The sequence below is a fragment of the Phascolarctos cinereus genome, unplaced genomic scaffold (assembly GCF_003287225.1).
Source record: "Phascolarctos cinereus isolate Bilbo 61053 unplaced genomic scaffold, phaCin_HiC Scaffold_8;HRSCAF=390, whole genome shotgun sequence".
In the NCBI taxonomy this organism is placed as follows: Eukaryota; Metazoa; Chordata; class Mammalia; order Diprotodontia; family Phascolarctidae; genus Phascolarctos; species Phascolarctos cinereus.
This window is the reverse complement of record NW_027556291.1, coordinates 12,004,599-12,025,094: the sequence shown is the minus strand read 5'-3', so window position 1 is coordinate 12,025,094 and position 20,496 is coordinate 12,004,599. Positions and strand designations below refer to the sequence as shown.

The 20,496-nt window shown below is 41.0% G+C and overlaps 1 protein-coding gene and 1 pseudogene across 3 annotated transcripts in view; both read left to right on the top strand.

The window, feature by feature from the left end:
- The window catches only part of DIAPH2 (diaphanous related formin 2), an 817,355-nt gene that overhangs the window by 718,397 nt on the left and 78,462 nt on the right, over positions 1–20,496 (top strand). The gene's annotated exons all lie outside the window — the stretch shown is intronic.
- On the top strand, positions 18,669–19,829 carry LOC144455014 (eukaryotic translation initiation factor 2D pseudogene; annotated as a pseudogene).

Here is a 20,496-nt window from a genome sequence, read left to right as displayed (position 1 = left end):
GTCATTTAGCCTTTGTTTGAAGACATGTAGCTAAGTTAAAGCCATGAGGTCAAATATGTAGAGCCATAAGGACCTTTGCATGGACCTAATATTTAAAAATGGAGTCAGCCTAGAATATAATGAATGAAGAATTTTTAGAAATCATTACTCTAGCACCTTGTTTTTTCTTTTGGTGTGTCATACACTAAGGGCTGTAGGTTATGTCATGGTGAAGTTTGAAGCTTTTAAAGCTTATATTAGTAAACATGGTGATTTAAGCTTCAGTTATTTCTGAATGTCATGCGATTTCTCCTTCAGTTGGCAGCCTCTTAATTTGGATTCTCTTTGATTGTGTTTGGCAATATGCAATTTACTTTTTCCTCCACAGTTCAAAACTCCTTTGTTGGGCACTTTATATCACAAGCAGAGGAGATTCAAACATCTGGAGATAATACCATGTCATGGAGATTTCAGTAGTTCTTTTTGGGGATTTTTCAGGACAATGCAAAAATCTCATGCAGCAAGAGCAACAGTAAAATTGTACTTGTCTGTTCTCTCCAAACTGTAGGAAACATCCAGGGTAAGAATCTGTCTGTATGTCTTGGGAGCTGCCAATTTACCAAAGAGGTATTAGAGTTGGTTTCACTGAGAAAAGTTTCCAAATCCACTATTCGTTGCAGGAGCATCATTTTAAGACAGAGTAGAGATGGATAATGAAATTCTTTTTAACGAGTAGCAGGGTTGACACTGGTGTTTTAAGATATGGGAATGAGTTTAAAAATGAAAAAGTGGAAAGCAAAGGATAGGGAAATGTTTAGTGGAATATTTGACAATTTGATGGGAGAGTTGGCTAAAATGTCTTATTTCCTTTGGTTATGTAGCAGCCTTTATTTGACTATGCTTTAAGAAGCCCTTGTCTCAGCCCATTTTCTCCAGCCTATTATGTACTGTGTAAAAGCCCATTATCCCTCCCAGCTTCACTTCATGGTCTCAGAAAAAACCAGTTACAAGGCTAATAGCCTATTCTGGAGTCACCGATAGAAAAACAAAAAATTGGAACTGTGGAATGGGGCTGTGTGCTCAGGCATGAGGGACAAGATGCCATCTGGGGGTTAGTCCAGTTTCATGTGGAAGCCCAAAGCTAGAAGAGATCTCAGAATCCAACCTGTGCTTAAGAAGCAGAACAGATGGTCACATTTGTCCCTACCAGTTCTAGTGAGGAAGATTCTGTTACCTCTAGAGGCACCCCATTTTAGACACCTCTGATTGTAAAGATACAACCCCCCCACCCTTTTGGCATCAAGCCCAGATTGGTCTTTTTGCAACTTTTACCCATTCCTTCTCATTCTGTACTCTGGAGCAAGCAGATTATGTTTAATCCCACTTCCATAGGACAGCCTTTCAAATACATAGGCTTCCATCACATCTCCTTTCCACTGTTACTGCACCCTGCCCCCAGAGAAGAGAATTGACATCCCCAGTTCCTTCAACTGCTCCTTATAAGACATATCCTCCAAGCCCTTCCCCAGGCTGATTGCATTCCTGGATTTGCTCCAACTTTTTCACTCTGCTTCCTAAAATGCAGCTCCTCTAACTGAACACTACACTCCAGAAGACATTCGGTACCTTACTCTCTGTATGCAGCCTGAGATTTTGTTAATCACGTAGCATGGCAACCAGAAAGGCTGAGATCCTCCCCAAACCCAACATGCTTCTCCCATGAGTTGTGGTCCAACTGTGCTTCCCTCATCCTGGACATTCGGGATTCCATTCTAATGGCTTTATGTGCATTGCTGTTAAATTGCATTCTGCTTGTTCTGCCATCGTTTGAACCTGTCAGGATATTTCTGGATATTCACTCTATCATCTGGCATGGCCGTGCTGCATACCACAAAGCCCTAGGCCAGTGCACTAGAGACTTACTGAGGACTCTGCTTTTGTGTGTTGTCGTTCAGCCAGCTCTGAATCTATCTACTATCGTCCATCCCTCATTTCTCCATCTTATCTACAAAGATACACTGAGAGACTTTGTCGCATGCTTTACTGAAATCTAAATAAACTGTGTCAATGTCATTTTCTTGATCTGCCAGTCTAGTGACCTTGTTTAAAAAAAAGAAAGAAATGAGATTGGTTTGACATGGCTGGTTCTTGATAAAACCATGTTGACTTTTAGTGATCATTGTTTCCCTTTCTAATTATTCATCAACCATCTCTTTAATGATGTATAATAGAATTTTGTCAGGAATCCAGTGAGGCTTACTGGCCTGTATTTTGCAACTCTGTCCTTTTCCTTTTTTTTCCTCTTATCTTTTGTTAAAGTTTGTATTGATATTTACTGTTTGTTACATCACCATAGTATCCCATGTAACCTTCCCTTTATGCTCTCAGAGGGCTAGTCCGTATGACAAATTTTTCAGAAAGGAAAAAAAAATCAGCACAACTGATTGATACAATGAAGAAATCTGGAAACCTGAAGAGTGAGTTGTAACTGTGGACCTCCCACCTCCATGAAGGGATGAATTGGAGGTAGCCTCTCATTTCTCTTCATTCAAGTCATGCTTGATATTCATAATTTTGTTACATTCACTTTTGATTTTTTTGTCATTGTTCTTTCCATTTACATTGTTGTGGTCACTGTATGTGGTGTTTTTTAACTTTACTGACTTCACTTTGCATAAGTTCATCAGTTTTTACATGCTTCTCTGTATTCATCATACATCATTTTCTTGCAGCACAGTAATATTCCATTATATACATGTGTGTGTATAAAATATTGTTTTTATATCTTGGATAGCAAACCCTTATCAGAGAAATTTGATACAAAGTTTTTGGGGTTTTTTTTCCCATTTTACCACACTTCCCTTCCTATACTAGATGAATTAATGTTGTCTGTGAAGAAGGCTTTCTTTTCAAGAAATCAGTTATCTATTTCATATTTCATAATTGCCCCTATTTTTGTTTGGTTATGAATCATCTCCTAGACACATCTGTAAGAGGCATATAATCTATTTCCTTTGTCTTTTACCATCTCCTCACTTATCTGGGATTTTAGAATCTATCCTTACCAGTATGGAAATAATATTTCTTTGATGAGAAAACAGAAATAAAATAATAGTTGAGGATTTCTGCCTTCTCTCTGTTCCATTATTGTCTTATTTACCCATAAGTATTGGTCTTATTCCATTTTGAATTTTTTTCTTGCCTCAACATAGCAAACACTCCTCTTCCTCACCTCTGCTTCCTGGCTTCTCTGGCTTCCTTCAAGGCTCATCTCAAATCTCAGCTTGTATAAGAGGTCTTTCTCTTGTTCCCCAGTCCTCTCCCTCAGTACCAGTCCATTCTCTCTGAGATTACCTCCCCTTTACACCCAGTATATATCTTGTATCTTCGTAGTTGTTTTTCGTGTTTTCTCCCCCATTAGACTGTGAGCTCTTCATTGACTGACTAAAGAAATTCTTTTTGTTGTCTTGAACATTTGTTACCAGCCTGACCTCATTCTGAGCATTAGCACTGCTGATACTTCTCTTATGAGACCAGGTTATTCTTCTGTATTCATCCTACATTACTTGCCCCTGCTTCTTCCTTTTACAAATCTAATCTGTACGATGAGTCGCTCATGTTTCCATAACAGTCTCTTTTTTTCTCATTGGAATCATTTTTGTTTATGTTATTAGAATTTCATGCTTGAGATTCTCATTTCTCTTTGGTTGATTTGTACTCTGTGGAATTTTAGGCCATTGGATTATGTCTGGCTTTTCTCTGAATCCTTTGAAGTCTATTTTCCCAAAATTTAGAAACTGATTATTATACTTTTTCTCCTTCCCTATCGTGAATTCTAAGATGGGGAGGTTAATTCCTCCCAAAGGTTTCCATCATATCTGCTTCAATGACCCATTCTGCTCTTTGTGGGTCAGAATCACGTCCAGAGTAGCACTTCTTTGTGCTGATTACCCTCTATCTTTTGAAGAATGTAATTATGATTAAGATGAGGATGGAGGGAGGTAGCACGGTACAGTGAAAATAGCTTGGAGTCACAGGATCTGAGGTCAAATTCCAGTTTTGCTACTTAGTAGCTTGTGACCCTGGGCAAGTCAGTACTCTGTCATACTTCATGCCAAGTTTGAGATTTTCTTTCCTTATTATTCGTCTTTTACCTTCTTCTGTCCAAATAGTCTATAACACATTCCCCTGACAATGTTACTTTCTGATTCTTCCCTCGTTAAACCTAACCGTTTTCAACCCTGCTTCCTAGACTTTATTACGTGACCATGTCTTCCTAATACAGAGCCACTCTGATGCTACTTCTGTCCCTTTTGAATAATAGCAAGCACTTAATATATTTTCTCTTGTGAGATCTTCACAACAGTCTTGGAAGGAAGGTGCTATTATTCTCTCCATTTTACAGATGAGGAAACTGAGGCACACAGGAGTTAAGTCACTTGGCCAGAGTCACACAGCTAGTAAGTCTCTGAGGCTGAATTTGAACTCAAATATTCCTGACTCCAGGCCCAGCTCTCTATCTATCCACTACACCATCTTTTGAATAAGGTATACTCTTCTGTAGCCATTTTTCCAGCCAAATCCCAGTAGTATCTGTGAAGTCAAAATTTGTCTTTTGGCTTTGGGGTTTCTAGTTCATTTTATTATGTACACTTTGCACATTTTTATATAAACACTTGATTCTATGTGTTTTATTACTGTCTCTCTTCTTGGACATCATCTACAGAGAATTATAGCGATTCATTGTTATTCTTTCCTCACCTCCTCCCCACCCCCAACATACTCCATATGGAACCTGCTACTTTTCATAGTGTCTGGTTGGGGCCTTTTCACGGGAAAGTTATGAGGCTATAATTATTCCCACGTACATATTATTGGGTACACTTGGATTTAGAAATCTAGCTTTTACTAGTATCTAGCTCTATTAAACAAAATCCCTTCAAGGGTGGGCGCTGGCTATTTTTGGCAATTTCCAAATTATGGAATTTCTAGCGTTTGACAGAATCTCAGAGTTTGCCTACTTCAAACTCTTTGGACCTGAAACCCGAATCCCGGGTACAGCATTCCTTTAATATGGTCATTTAGCTTTTGTTTCAAGGCCTCCAAAGACTGTTCAAGAACGCATGAACGGGAAGGTCATGATAATTTGGGGCAAAAATTCTTCCAAACCATCTGAAGCAGGTGGACCCATGGCATATAGTCTATTCTCCCAGATAGAGACTACCAGCAAAAGACTTCACGAACCCCCTCAGTAACTTACTCAAATACTGAGAGTCCCTTGTGGGAACTAGTGGCCAAATGGGGTGTTGTTATCAATTAAGCCATTAATAAAATTGCCTCTCCCTAAATGCTACTCTTCAAAGTTCCTCGGTAACTCAGTAGAGGAAGAGCCCAAACTGGAATAAAGAATCTTAATGAAGACTTGGGGGCAGCTAGCACAGTAGATAGAGCACCTGGAGTCAGGAAGACTCATCTTCCTGAGTTCAAATCTGGCCTCAGACACTTCCTAGCCGGGTGACCCTGGGCAAGTCACTTCACCCTGTTTGTCTCAGTTTCCTAACCTGTGAAATAAGCTGGATAAGGAAATGGCAAACCACTCCAGTATCTCTGCCAAGAAAACCCCTGATGGGGTCACCAAGAGTCAGACATGACTGAAACTACGGAACAACAACAACGAGGAAGACTTAGAGGGAGTGACTGAAAAATGATTACCACGTTTAATAGATCAGCATCTTCCTTTACTCCTCACTCGCCCTCACGCCACCTAGCCAGTCATTTGTCTCATCTCCACAATTCTCACTCACTCAGGCTCTCATCATTTTTCACCTGGTCTTCCTGCTTCAAGTCTCTCCCCAATCCAGTCCATCTTTCACTCAGCTGCCAAGTGATTTTCCTCAAGTTCAGGCCTGTCCATGTCACCCCTCTACTCAGTATACTCCTGTGGCTCCCTGGGGCCTCTGGAATCAAACCTCCGGGCCTTGTTCTCCACTCTCTGGTCCCACCAAACTGGCTTTAATGCTGTTCCTCATACAGGACGCTCCATCTCCTATCTCCATCCCTTTGCACTGGCTGTGTCCCCTGCCTCATCTCTGGCTCTTAGAATCCCTGGCTTCCTTCCAAACTCTACTCAAACCTCACCTACATGAAGCCTTTTCTGATTTCCCCAGATACTAGAGCCCTCCCTCCCCATTTCACCTCCTTCCTCTTCTGACCCCTATTCCCCACCACCTCCAAGCATATTTTTATGTTTATTTTATATATTCTAATTTACATTCATGTCGCCTCCCTCAGCAGAATGTAAGCCACTTGTGGTGGGCAACCATTTTGCTTTTTTCTTTGTGTCCCCAGAGCTTAGCACAGTGCTTGCCACAAAGTAGATGCATGTTAGTGACTTCTAAATTGTTTGTAAGCAAGTTTAGTTGGTTGCATTGATGTTCAGTGTTAAGTTTTTAAGCAGATATAATCAACAAGTTGTTTGTTTCTAAATAGTTGAGTCTAGCATCACAAAGATGATTTTCTGTGTTTGAATTCCCCTTTTCGGCTATAGTTCATGGCAGGAACATGGCTGGAGTGTAGCATGGTATGCATCTGGGGCCCATTTGAGAGGTGAGGGCTTACCAATCAAGAATGACTGGTTAGTGATGGTCCTTGCAGAAAGCCATGATGACTTTTGCAGTTCTGATCTCTTAAAAACCAGAAGAGCATGTTTTCTTTTACTGGACAAGAGCAAAATTTTCTTTTTTTCTGTTTCTTTTCATTTGATTTTAATATGTTCTTTTTTCAAGGTATGCAAAGTCTCTCCTTTGGACATTTTTAAGAATGGTGGCTCACTATCTTTCTGGGATGAAATAGATGATCTCCTGGAGCCCTGGGATGCAGAATTAGAAAAGGGAAATTGGATTGTGAAAACACTCTCCCTCCATCTAAGCTTTGGTTTAGCATAGTCCTATTAATTAAATATGAGATAATTAAAGTTCAGAGGGTTTAACTAAGCAAAGCAGGTTTGATTTAGTGATACCTATCTGTGGTTTGTCAGTTTAGCAAGGCCTCATCCCGGCATTCACCTTATCTGACAGGTAGTCAGCCCACAAAGCCTGTGGATAAGATCTGGAGCACCTAGTCTTTTCACTGCTAGACTTGCTGTTTGTCTTGGGAGGCTTAATTTACAACTGCCCTATAGAAATAGGCAGGGTTAAAGAAATGCAGCAAAGTCCTCTTCTTTTCTGCACAATTCATTCATACACAGTGCAGTTGTCTGAGAATCTCAACTAGAGCTATGTATAATATCCACATGTGTTACTTCTAAGGGGTTGGGACAGAGTATGGGAATCCCAAACATAGCCACTGTAATTAATGTAAATTATGCCCTTACTCACAGAAGATTTAGGAGATATGTAAATTTAACCCTGCTGTAAAAAGCACTCCCTGAAAGGAGCTTCTGATGCAAACAAGACCTGCTATCTGTGCTCTTGTATTTTCCTGGAGTTGATGCTAATGGAGACCTGAGCAATTGTCTCTAGGAGCTAGCAAGGTGTTTCTTTGTTTATCCTTCTTGGCCTTTAACTCTTTGCACTCGGGGTATAAAGGCCTTTACTCATCTGTAGCTGGAGTTCAAATGGAGAGAGACCTGAGCTGTCCTATACTCAATTTCTCCATTTAAGCAATAATGGGGGGGCGGGGTAGTGAGGAGCTGATGATGAACCCAGGGACTGGGGAAACCTGAAAGAAAGGTGGGTTGAGGGGGAAAGATATTTAGAAAAAATTTAGACCGATCAGTTATTTAAAGAGAAAATGCCTTTCTGCCAGGGCTACTCATTGATATTCAGTCTTGAAATGTGAGTTTTACTTTTTCAATCCCATGCCGACCAAGTAAATATACATGCGAAGCTGCATCTCTGTATGTCAGGAGAAGCCTTCCTGAATTGGCAAAAAATAACATTGGTGTTCTCAATCCTATTATTAATCAGCCAGTAGGAGAGGAAGAGAACACAGTGGTGGTACTTTTGGGGAGAGGGGCAAAACAGTATAAATACTGCATTGGAAAAGCTTTTGAAAATCCATGTGAGTATATCTTCTATATGTAAAATTCAGCTCCACTGTAGCTATACGGAGAGTGATGAAGATGATAATAACAATAATAACAATTACATTTATATAGTGCCTACTGTGTGCCAGGCACTGTACTAAAAGCTTTACACTTATTATTTTATCTGATCTTAGCAACAACCTAGGCGGGTGCTATTATTATCTCCAGTTACAGTTGAAGTAACTGAGGCAGACAGAGTTTATGTGACTTACTGAAGGTCACAGTAGCTAGGAAGTGCCTGAGGCCTGATCTGAACAAGGCAGTGGAAACTTAGCTGCTTCCTTGTCTAACCAACATTATACTTTAACCTTGAATAAATCATTTCTGTGTCCCTGATAGGACAACAGAAATTCCCCTCAAATTTCATTCCGCATCAATTACAGACTATGACTTCCAGAAGACCCTCCTAGGAAAAGCAGATCAAGTGGTTTGGTTTTGGTTAAAAGGCTTTTGCCCTCAAGAGAATGTCAGCTTCTCGAGGGAAGGAGTGATATAAACTCTTGTATCTGTCTGCCCAGTACTTTGTATGTCCTGGGTGCTTAATGAATGTGTTTGAATTGATTTAAATCACCTTAGGAAGGAATAGCTTGTATATGTCTGTATGAGCATGTGACCACTGAAGTACAGTAATGCAGAGGTTCTTACAGAATTTGGATTTAATGCCTACCTAATGGGCACTTTTCCCATTGTAGTCCTTCATGAGATTTCTAATGATAGAACGTTAAAAAGTATCTCTTCTCAATTACTTAATAAACTTAAAGAGGACAAGAATGAGACTTAGTCTAGTTTAGTTTCTCGTAAGTGGAATTTGCCAAGTTCGTTTGCATTGTTCTTCTCATACAAGGCATATTTGTTATATAATAATTAATCTCGGGTTAGAGTCACAATTGTATGTTAATCCCCAGGGAAACGTGAATTGCAAACGCATTTAACATATTCAACTGCACAATGCTACTGTCTGATAATACCAGAAATTCGATCTCACTATTATATGCTTGCTGAGATGATCCTTAAAGCACTATTTGCAAAACTTGAGTTTTTTACAAAAGTGGCAAATAAAATGAGATTCTACTCTGTTTTTGAATTGGTGGTTATGTAAATTTATGTTAATTGACAACATATTATTTGGCTTTTCTGCCTTTTTTTCAGCCTGATGATGCTAAAATTTGTTTTGATTCAGATCTAGGTATATAGGTATACTTGAAATCACCTAATTTGAAATTGTAGTTCTTAAACTAAATTCTAAGAAATGTAATTATGTAAAGAATATTGTGAATGAAATATTGAATAAATTAGTAGAAACATAGCTAATTTCTAAATGTACCTCATAGTAGTATGAAAGTGGTAATTTTCTGTCTTAATTTTAGTTAAGTTGCGCATGCTTTAGGGAGCAAAAAATAAAGTTGATACTATTTTAGAAAAAACATTTATTAGTCTCCTACTATGTACAATATACTCTTAGGCTAAAGATTTAAAAAAAAAGTCTCAGCCCTCAGAGGAAACAACACATAAAAAAATCAGTAAATACAGGAAGGAGAATTTGAGGGGACAAAAGAACATCAACAACTGGAGGGCTTTGTTTTTTTTAATTAAGGAGGTGGTACCTGAGCTAAACCTTGAATGAAGAAAACTTTAAGGTTTTCTAAGAAACTGAGGTAAGGGCAGAGGACATTCCACACTTGGGAAGAGGCTGCCCAAAAGCAGTGTGATAGGAAAGACTGCACAGATTTCAGGGAGTTACGTCATGGAGTGTATGGAATGGGAAATTGGTTTGCACTTAACTGGGACAGGGTCAGATCGTTATTTTTTGGATTTTTGCTATAGAACTTATAGTTTGGGGCACTTAAAAAAACCTTTTATTATGCAATGTGTCTTCCTTTAACTGCAATCATTTGTTTTTCATGATTTGCCATTATGGACCAAGCTTTTGGAATATATTCTTTCATTCTTCATAAAACCACATTTGTATTACCTTAGATATGAAGCAGACCTCTAACCAGAAGTCCATTTTGCTAAGTCCATCAGTGAGCATGGCTCCTAGGTTTTGAATGGTGTTTTAAAAGGCCACTGTAGTGTTTATTTCCTTCTTTTGGAAAAGTCTCTTAACCTTTTGTGATGTGTGGACTGGTCCCAGATTGGCTTGCGATATTCCATCTCCATTTTAAAATGTTTATAATTCTGGATCCATTTTGCTTCTCAGTATATCAACATATTCAGCAGAATTCGCCACTGCCTCAAGAGGGACAAGACTGCCTGGCTCACTGAAAGTCAAAAAGCCCCCAAACTACAATCTGATGAAGTTGCTGAGATCTTATAAACTAATAACTAACTTCTTCTCTGATAGTGGTTTGGCATATAAATGAACAACAGAATGGTCAGTGCCACCAATCCCACTACTCTTTTCTTTGTCTTCATTGCCGTTGACGAGTTTTGTTTTAGTTTGTTTGTTCTTCATAGCCCTGGTGAGCAGCCTTTTTAAAAACTGGTTTTCCCTCCTTTCTTCTACCTACACCATGCTGAAGAGAGCTCAGTGCTGGCCCCTCCAGCCACTGGATCCATCCAAAGGGCTTTGGTTCTTTTTTTTTTTAATATAAATTTATTTATTTGTAGTTTTCAACATTCATTTCCACAAGTTTTTGAGTTCCAAATTTTCACCCCGTCTCACCCTCCCCCCAACCCAAGATGGCATGCATTCTGAATATCCCTTCCCCTAGTCTGTCTCTTTTCTTCTCTCCCCCTTCTCTTATCCCCTTCCCCTTCTGTTTTCCTGTAGGGCAGGATGGATTTCTGTACCTCATTTCCTATATTTCTTATTTCCTCATAGCATGTGAAAACTTTTTTTTTAACATATGTTTTTAAAACTTTAGGTTTCAAATTTTCTCTCTTCCTCCCTCCCCACCCACCCTCATTGAAAAGGCAAGCAACTCAATATAGGTTGTACATGTGCAGTTATGCAAAACACTTCCATAGTAGACATGTTGTGAAAAACTAACTCTATTTCCCTTAATCCTATTGCCCTCCCATTTATTCTATTCTTTCTTTTGACCCTGTCCTCCTCAGAAGTATTTACTTCTGATTACCCCTTTCCCAATCTGCCCTCCTCTCTATCATCCCCCTGCTCTTGTCCCCTTCTCCTATGTAGGGTAAGACAATTTCCATACCCAATTGAATGTGTATGTTATTCCCTCCTTAAGCCAAATCCTATGAGAATAAGATTTCATTCCCTCTCACCTTCCCCTGTTCTCCTCCACTGTAAGAGACTTTTCTTTTCTGTTTTTTTTTTTGTGAGATAATTTACCCCATTCTACCTCTCCCTTTCTTCTTCTCTGAGTATAATCCTCCTTCATCCCTTAATTTTATTCTCCAGATATGACCCCTTAATCTTCAACTCACCCTGTGCCCTCTATCTATCTATCTATCTATCTATATACATACATATAAATTTTTTCCTCCAACTACCCTAATACTGACAAAGGTCTCATGAGTTACAAATATCATCTTTCCATGCAGGAATGTAAACAGTTCAATCTTAATAAGTCTCTTATGATTTCTCTTTCCTGTTTACCTCTTCATGTTCCACTTGAGTCCTGTATTTGAAAGTCAAATTTTCGCTCTGGTCTTTTCATCAGGAATGCTTGAAAGTCCTCTATTTCACTGAATGACCATTTTTTCCCCTGAAGGATTATACTCAGTTTTGCTGGGTAGGTGATTCTTGGTTGTAATCCTATCTCCTTTGCCCTCCAGAATATTATATTCAATGCCCTGCAGTCCTTTAATGTAGAAGCTGCTAAATCTTGTGTTATCCTGATTGTGTTTCCACAGTACTTGAATTGTTTCCTTCTGGCAGCTTGTAATATTTTCTCCTTGACCTGGGAACTCTGGAATTTGGCTATAATATTCCTAGGAGTTTTCCTTTGGGGATCTCTTTCAGGAGGAGATCTGTGGATTCTTTCAATTTCTATTTTGCCCTCTGGTTCTAAATATCAGGGCAGTTTTCCTTGATGATTTTTTTGAAAGATGATGTCTAGGCTCTTTTTTTGATCATGGCTTTCAGATAGTCCAATAATTTTTAAATTCTCTCTCCTGGATCTATTTTCCAGGTCAGTTGTTTTTCCAATGAGATATTTCACATTGTTTTCTAATTTTTCATTCTTTTGGATTTGTTTTACAGTGTCTTGATTTCTCATAAAGTCACTGTCTTCCAATTGCTCTATTCTAATTTTTAAGGAAGTATTTTCTTCAGTAAGCTTTTGGACTTCCTTTTCCATTTGGCCAATTTTTCTTTTTAGGGCATTTTTCTCCTCATTGGCTTTTTGGACCTCTTTTGCCATTTGGGTTAGGCTATTTTTTAAGGTGTTATTTTCTTCAGTATTTTTTTGGGTCTCCTTTAGCAAGCTGTTGACTTGTTTTTCATGATTTTCTTGCATCACTCTCATTTCTCTTCCTAGTTTTTCCTCTACTTCCCTTACTTGCTTCTCAAAATCCCTTTTGAGCTCTTCCAAGGCCTGGGACTGATTCATATTTTTCTTGGAGGCTTTGGATGTAGGAGCTTTGACTTTGTTGTCTTCTTCTGGTTGTATATTTTGATCTTCTTTTCACCAAAGTAAGATAATATAGTCTGACTCTTTTTGCGCTGCTTGCTCATGATCCCGGCCAATTACTTGAGTTTTAAACTCTTTGTTAAGGTAAGAGTCTGCTTCCAATGTGGAGAGTGTACTGTCCCAAGCTTCAGGGGTTTGTACAGCTGTTTTCAGAGATACTTGTAGGGACCTGTAAATTTTCAGTTCTTCCAAGGTGGTATGATAAGAGGCGAGGTGTTTACTCCTTTCCTGGCCTGTGACCACAAGTACTCCTTTCTGTCCTGTAACTGTGAGAAGGGGTTCCTCTCCACAGCCACTACAAGCTCCACCACGCCAGCGTTCCTCCTCACCCCAGCACTGCCGCCCAGAACTGTGACCCAGATCCAAACACGGGCAAAGCAAGAGATTCCTGCCTCAGCACTGGCAAAGAGATCCCTGCAATCCCTCTCTGATCAGCCACTGGATTCCCCCTCAGTCTGTGGGCCAGAAGCTCAGGAAGCAGCTGTCCCCCCCAGGGCCACGCTCTTGGGGAATGAAGCTGAGACCCCGCCTTCCTTTCTCAGCACCGACAGAAACAGACTTTTCCCACTGACCTTCTTAGCTGTCTTTGGCATTAGTGGGTTGAGGAGTCTGGAAACCTCCACAGCTGCCCGTGATTCAGTCCTCTGAGGCCTGCTCCAGGTTTGCTGCGGCCTGCGCTCGCAAGCTGCGCTGCGCTCCCAGCCCGGCACGATACACCTTTCTGATCAATCAACCAGGTTGTCTTGGGCTGGACATTTGTTTCACTCTGTCTTTTTGTGGGTTCTGCTGCTTCAGAATTTGTTTAGAGCCATTTTTATGAGTATTTGAAGGAGTTTGGGAGAGAGCTTAAGCAAGTCACTGCTTTCACTCCACCATCTTGGCTCTGCCCCATCAGGGCTTTGTTCTTTTCTGAGAATTAGTTCAACTCTTTTGCAACTATCGTTGGTCAGTTCTTGATTTTCATTTTCAAACATAGTTTTGTGCTTCAGTATTGCCTATCTTTTTCCACTGTGGTATTGAATGAATCTTGGCACACTTGACTACTCCACACCAGTAGCTACTGTAAGATCTCTAAAAGTCATTGAAGTAGGTCCTAGAAGAGCTACAACTTTGGCATGTTTCCTTGTAGGGATATCTATTCTTAAAAAAACTATAGGGGAGAAAGAAAGCAAAACACAACCAGAGAGAGCATTGGAACATATATGTGGCATGAAATCTAACACTCAGCTGAAAGAAACCTAACTAAAAATGGGGAAACCAGCTCAATTTAGTTTTTACTGGTCAAGATCAGACATTCTAGGGGCAGCTAGGTGGCAAAGTGGATAGAGCCCCAGCCTTGTGGTCATGAGGACCTGAGTTCAAATGTGACCTTACTCCGACACTTGACACTAGCTACATGACCCTGGGCAAGTCACTTAACCCCAATTGCCTAACCAAAAAAAAAAAATCAGACATTCTGAGTCAGCCTAGTATGGATAGAATCACATACATATGACCATTGTTGTCACGAAATGAAACCATATCAAACATCCCAAGACATATGCACACTATTGTAGGTTGGAGTCAGACTGCAAAGGATTTTAAATGTCAGACTGAGGATTCTCTTTTTTATCCTAGAAAAAATAGGGAGCCACTGATGCTTTTTGAGCGAGGGGATGACATCATCAAACCTTTGCTTTAGAAAAATTATTTTGGCATCTATGTGGAGGATTAATTGAATAGAGAAGAGACTTGAGTCAAGAAAATCCATTTGGAAGCTGTTCTAATAGTCCAGATGAGGTGATGAGGATCTGACCTAGTGCAGTGGTGAGAAGAGAATGTTTGAGAGATGCTGTGGAAACAGAATTGACATGATGCAATTGAGGAGGAGGAGGGAAGGGAAAGAGAAAAGACGAGAATGAGTGAGTTGTGCATGGGTGATTGGAAGGATGGTGGCAGCCTCAATAGGAACAAAAATTTATAGAAGGGATTGATTTGTTTTTGGGCATAGGTAATAAGTTCTCCTTTGTATGTCATTCAACAGCATTTATAAAGCACCTACTTAGTGCTAGACAGTGTTGTTTAAGATGCTTTTTAGACATCTGGGTGGAGATGTGCAGCAAACAGTTGCTAACACAGGACTAAATAGAGCTCAGAAGAAAGTTTAGGCTTGGAAAGTTGGATTAGAGAGTCATCTGCATAGATATGCTTTTCAAAGTCAAGGGTGCAGATGAGATCACAAAGAGATGAGAAAGAAGAAAGGCAAAGACAGAGTCTAAGAGGATGTCCATGCTTAGTGGTTGGAGGATAAATGGTTCTAGCCAAGGAGACTCTGAAGAGGAGTGGCCAGACAGGTAGAAAGAGAACCAATGTTGCAAATACCAAAGGAGGAAAGTAACTGATCCCAAAGACTCAGATACTTCCCCTGGGCTTAATGGTTAGGAGATTCTTGGTAACCTAGAAGAGAACAGTTTCATTGTAGTTATGGGGTCAAAAATCACATTGCAGAGAATTGAGAAGTTAGTGGTAAGGAAAGACATGGCAATGACAAGTATAGACTGTGAAAGGGAGAAGCTTTAGAGAATGGTAGAGTCTAGTGAAGATTTTTTAAGGATGGGGGAGACAGGGACAGGTTTGTGGGCAACAAGGAAGAAACCAGGGAATTTGGAGAGGAGAAAAGAGGGGAGAAGAGAAGAGAAAGAATAGCAAGCAGGGAAGAATAAAAGAATTGGCATGCATTCCACAGGGAGGGCCAGGTTGAAATTCCATAACTGAGTACTGTAGTATGACTTTTTCAGAAGCAGTGACAAAGGCAGGTGGCATTTAGCTTTGGCAAGGCCCAAGTGGTAACAGGTCAAAGGGACAAGGGATTCCTGGGCAGAGAACAGCATGTAACGCAAGCTGGTTAAGGTTGAGTTGTAGGGTCAAGACTGACATGGAAGGCCAGTGAGGGGAGAGCAGGGAGGGCAGAGTGGAGATCTTGGGCTAGTCAAAGCAAAACTTTAAGAAGAGAAAGCCACAGCATCTCTGAATCTCTAGTTTCCTTTAAGACCCAGCTCAGGTACCACCTTCTACATCAGGGCATCTTAACCTGGGCTTTGTCAGTTCATTTTTGCATGTGTTTTTTTGTTTTTAATCTTGATAACTGTATTTCCACTTAAGTGGTTTCCTTTGTAAGTCTAGTATTGTTATACATTTAAAGATATTTTTCTGAGAAGGGGCTGATAGGTTTTACTACACTGCCAAAGGTGTCCATGACCCAAGAAAAGTTGAAGCCCTGTCTCTATGAGGATTTGCCTGATTTTACAGCTTCTAGTGCCTCCCCCTCCATCCCCATGGTATCTATTTTGCATGTATGTGTCTACGTGCATGTTATTTCCCCTGCCTGGAATGTAAGGGTCACAAATATTTTGCCTTTGTCTTTCTATCGCTTGAGCCTAGCAAGTTGTCTGGCACATAGTAGGTGTTTAATAAATGCTTGTTGATTGATTGGACTGCGATCACTGTCCCACTGTCATACTCATCTTCTTTTCAACCTCTGGCTATAAGAGTATGTGTTCAAAGGGATGGTGAGAGCAGTCCATTACTGATGTCCCAGTGGATAATACCAACTTCCTCACTACCCACACTTGCAGGAATTAGGAAAGCTGGTCAGCTTTTGCCTAAGCCATGAACCAGGCTTAGCTTTTGTAAACAAGCAGCCTGGCTCTAACCCTGTTTTAAAAATTCAAGCAGCAATCCTCACTGGGCAGTTAATTGGAAAATGAGCACCATGCTACACAAAACAATGAGGGCCAGGCGTTTGAATCGGTACAAATGAGGGAGGCAGCTCTTCAGCTGCAGTAATGAGCAGGCCAAGGGGGCAGCAGGAAGACTTTTTTTGGCAATAATCATTCCCTATGACTTTGCCTAGAAAAAGGTGAAGCTTTTATTCGAAGATTTGATACCATGCAGCTGTCGACAGCAGGGGGAGAGTTTGACCAGACCCAAACTGCTCCCTCTTCAGAAATGTCTATAAAACAAAACAGACCAATGGGGGCGGGGGATTTACATTACCAATGACAAATCAAAGCTGAAAGTTTGCCTGGCCTGTTGTCATTCATTGCCATTCATATTCCGAAAGCAGACTGCTGTGATAATTGATGTGATGGTCCAGCTTGAGTGGAAGCACTTCTGGGCATAGCAGGCCTCAGAGATGCCAAAAAAGAAGAAAAGGTGGGAATGAAATAATGTACTGCTTTCTCCTCAGAGGCATGTGGCCCAGTTTTTTGTGTGTTGTTTTTTTTTTAAAAGAAGAGAAAAACATGCTTTAAAAAAAAAGGCAGGGGAGACCTCAAGAACTTAGTAATAAATACAAAAATGACCATATAGCCCCAGTGCAATAAAAAGAAGCATTCAAACAGAGACAATGAGAGGACATATTTTACTGACAGGTGAATAATAGGAGAGCGTGGTGGAAATAATCAGATTTTTCCCGGACCCTTTTCTACTGCTCTTTTGTGCAGGGACAAAAGAAGATTCCCTTTCGGAAAAAGGCTTTTAATTTTTAAAGGTTCAGAAGGAGAAAAAGAAAACAATGATTGAGCCTGCAAAGCTCTGTGCTGGCTAGCTGGCTTACTCCCTCTCTCTCTGCTTGGATTATCTGAACTCATTGAATTTCTTGACTTTGAGCAGTAAGTGCCAGTGCAGCGAGTGGAAGGGGCTGGTTAGGCCCCACCTCCTGCCGATATGAATAACTTTGGAGCTCAAAGGGCCATTTGGGGGCAAAGGAAAGAGAAAAAGGTACTGAATTCAGTGCCTGACCTCTTAATCACGACTGCCAGCTCAACTGTGTGCCCTTGTCATCAATTTAAAGAACCAGACAAAACCAAATAAGAAACATGAGCTGTCAAAACACAAATTTTAATCAGGCTCGGTTTGTCTTTGGAGAGAAAGGTAGTGCAGAAGCAGGCCAGGCCCTGAACCTCTCTGAACTGATGGCATTCGGTCTCTGCTCCCCCTTCCTCCTTTACACATTTGACAACAGAGGCTTCTTTTCAAAAAGGAGGCTGATGGAGAGGGCTGAGGCCATTGCTTAAAGAGAAAGCTGGTCAGCTGCCATTTTCCAGTTTTGTAAGGATATTCTGAGCAACAGTGAGACACTGGCAATTAGGAAGACAGAGAAGTCGTCTTCCTTCCTACACTTGGGCCAGAGCAAAGTACTGCTCTTTACTTTCTTCTTTGCGCTCTCTTCCATATGTGTGAAGTCCTGCCTCCTGGTTAAAAAGAATAGGATGAGCTGACTATTCAGTACAGCAATACTCACTTGGGCAGTATTTTTCTAGGGCTCAAAGGGCTTGTAAGATTAGAAATTATACCTCTAAATGTGTCAGCTCACCTTACTTATTGTCCAGTGTGGAAGGAGTTTCACTTCTCTGTTGTAATGTAAATGTGTTTCTCAGCTTTGGGGAAGTCACAATGTTTGGTCTGGAGGAGAGCAGACTTTGGGGGCACATGATCATAAGTTTTCGAGTATTTGGAGCGATGTTAAAGGGAAGAGAAACCTCGCCATGGAATCAAGAGCACTGGGTGTAAGATGCTGAGAGCTAGCTTGAGCTTGTTAGGAGGAAAAACTTGCTAACCATGGAAGTTTTCCTGAAGTAGAATGGGTGGCTGGCTCCCCATCTCTGAAAATCCTCCAGCAGTGTGTGTGGACAAGCCCAGCCGGGATGTGCCTAGGGACAATTCTTGTTCGTGGGTCAAATCAGAAAGCCTCAAAGATTCATTTTGACTCTGAGATTCACCAATCATTTATTAAGTACCAAAGACCCCGTGATAGTGCTGGGGATACAAAGACAAAAGTGAACAATTCCCTGCCATCAGGGGACTTCTGATTCCAGTATCGGTACAAATTACAGCACCTAGAAGCCCAACTCCCTCCTTCATAGCCCGTGGAGGAAGCAGGATGGAAGGGTGGCTTGGGCAGTGGTTGAATTATAAAGGATGATATTCAGAGGCCTGGTAGGGAGGTCCCAGATGTGGCCATGTTCACCAAAGACTTTCTCATCAAGTCAAACAAGGCCATCCTGGGCTCCTACAGCTGCAAAATTCTGGCCAATGGGCCGCTGCTTTTCCTGGCCTTGGTCAAGAGTAGATTCCTGGGAGCAAAGAGTTCAACAAAGGAAATACTGTGATCATGTATGTGAGTGGGAAAAACCCTATTCTATTTGGAGTAGAGAAAAATTTGTACCCAACTGTTTATACCTTGTGAGTCTACCCTGATCTTTTACCAGTCTTTACAACATGGCTGCCAGTACTGACAAAGTTAGCGGGAGGAGCAGATTTGATGTTGCCTGGGCTCCTGGTTCCTCCTGGTGGTCTGCCTTTGGTACAGCAGGGGGACTTTTGTGCTATCACCTTGGTTGGGAGCAGGGCCCCTGTTGTGATTGGAATAGCCAATATATCCACAGCTGAGATGCTGGCTTCTGGCCTGAAGGGGAGAGGCTTCACTGTGCTCCACATCTACTTTGACTGTTTGTGGCGGTCTAGAGACAAGTCATCCCCACCCCACCATTGCCCCATTGGACCAGCTTCCTCCAGAGCTTGGGGAGGCCAGCACAGGTGGATCCTGTTGTTCAAGCAGACGTAGAAGGGCATAAAGAGATCAGGGAAGGTCAAGAAGAGCCCCCTGTAGAAGGCCAACAAAACAAGTTGCAAAACAAGCTGGTTGATGCAGACAACAAAGACTTCGTTAAGACGGATCCCACCTTTTGTAACTGCCTTCTGGAGAAAACTGAGCAGTACATGGTAGTGAAGCTTCCATGGGATAATCTCTTTGCAAGATGTCTGGGGAGACTGCAGCCTGCCTATAAAGTGACTTTTTATGGACAAGAACCTGTTGTGAAGAAAGGAAAAATCTATCCCATTGACATCACACTAGCACACAGAGCATTCAATAAAAAAGTGACTCAGATTGGGAACCTGGAGTTCTGTGGTCCTGATCCCTATTCTGTGACTGCTATCCTTCAGCAACATGGCCAGGCCAGTGCCACTGTCAACCAGTCCGTGGGACCAGGAATGCTGTTCAGGTCCAGATCCCGGGCAGTGAGAGCAGTCATCCGAACTGGCTCCTGCTTGAAGAATATCATATCCCTCCACAATATATCCAGGGCCTGGAAAAGACTCTCAGAACTGACAAGAAGTGACAGGCTCTGACATGAAGTTACAAGGTTCCTGAAGATCTAATCTTTGGGCTAGCCATCTCTGTGATTGTTTCCAATTTTGGATAGAATGAAAAAGTATTCTTTATGAAAATGAACCAAAAAGAAAACAAAAAACAGCAGCAACAGCAAAACCCAACAAAAATGCTTTGCTGAAATCTCAATAAACTCCCTGCAACATTCTCCTCGTCCAAGGGGAGGGATTTAATTCAAAATGTCAGCCTTCTACTTACTGACTGTGGCTGTGGGCAAGTAACCTCCAAAATTCTGTTTCTTATCTGTTGGATGGGGAAAACATTACAATCTCTAACTCATAATTGTGAGGAAAGCTATTGGTAAACCGAATATAAATGTGAGTCTTACTGTACTGTCTAGAATGAGGAGTGATGTATAACAAAACTAGACTCTAAAGTGAACTTAGAAGTTTCTTTAGAAGTCTGATCTTGGAGCAAATCATTCCTGTGTCTTCATCCTTTGGAAGAGTGAAACATAATTTCACTTACATTTTTTTCAGAAACAAAAGCTTAGTTCAAATCCTGGTAAACTCCTTGCAAAAACCCTCCTCAGCCACTGGGTTAGTAACCCTGTTAAAAAAGAAAGGGGGGGCAGGAAATGTGGGTCATCTGGAATGTTGTAAGCCTTCTCCATACTG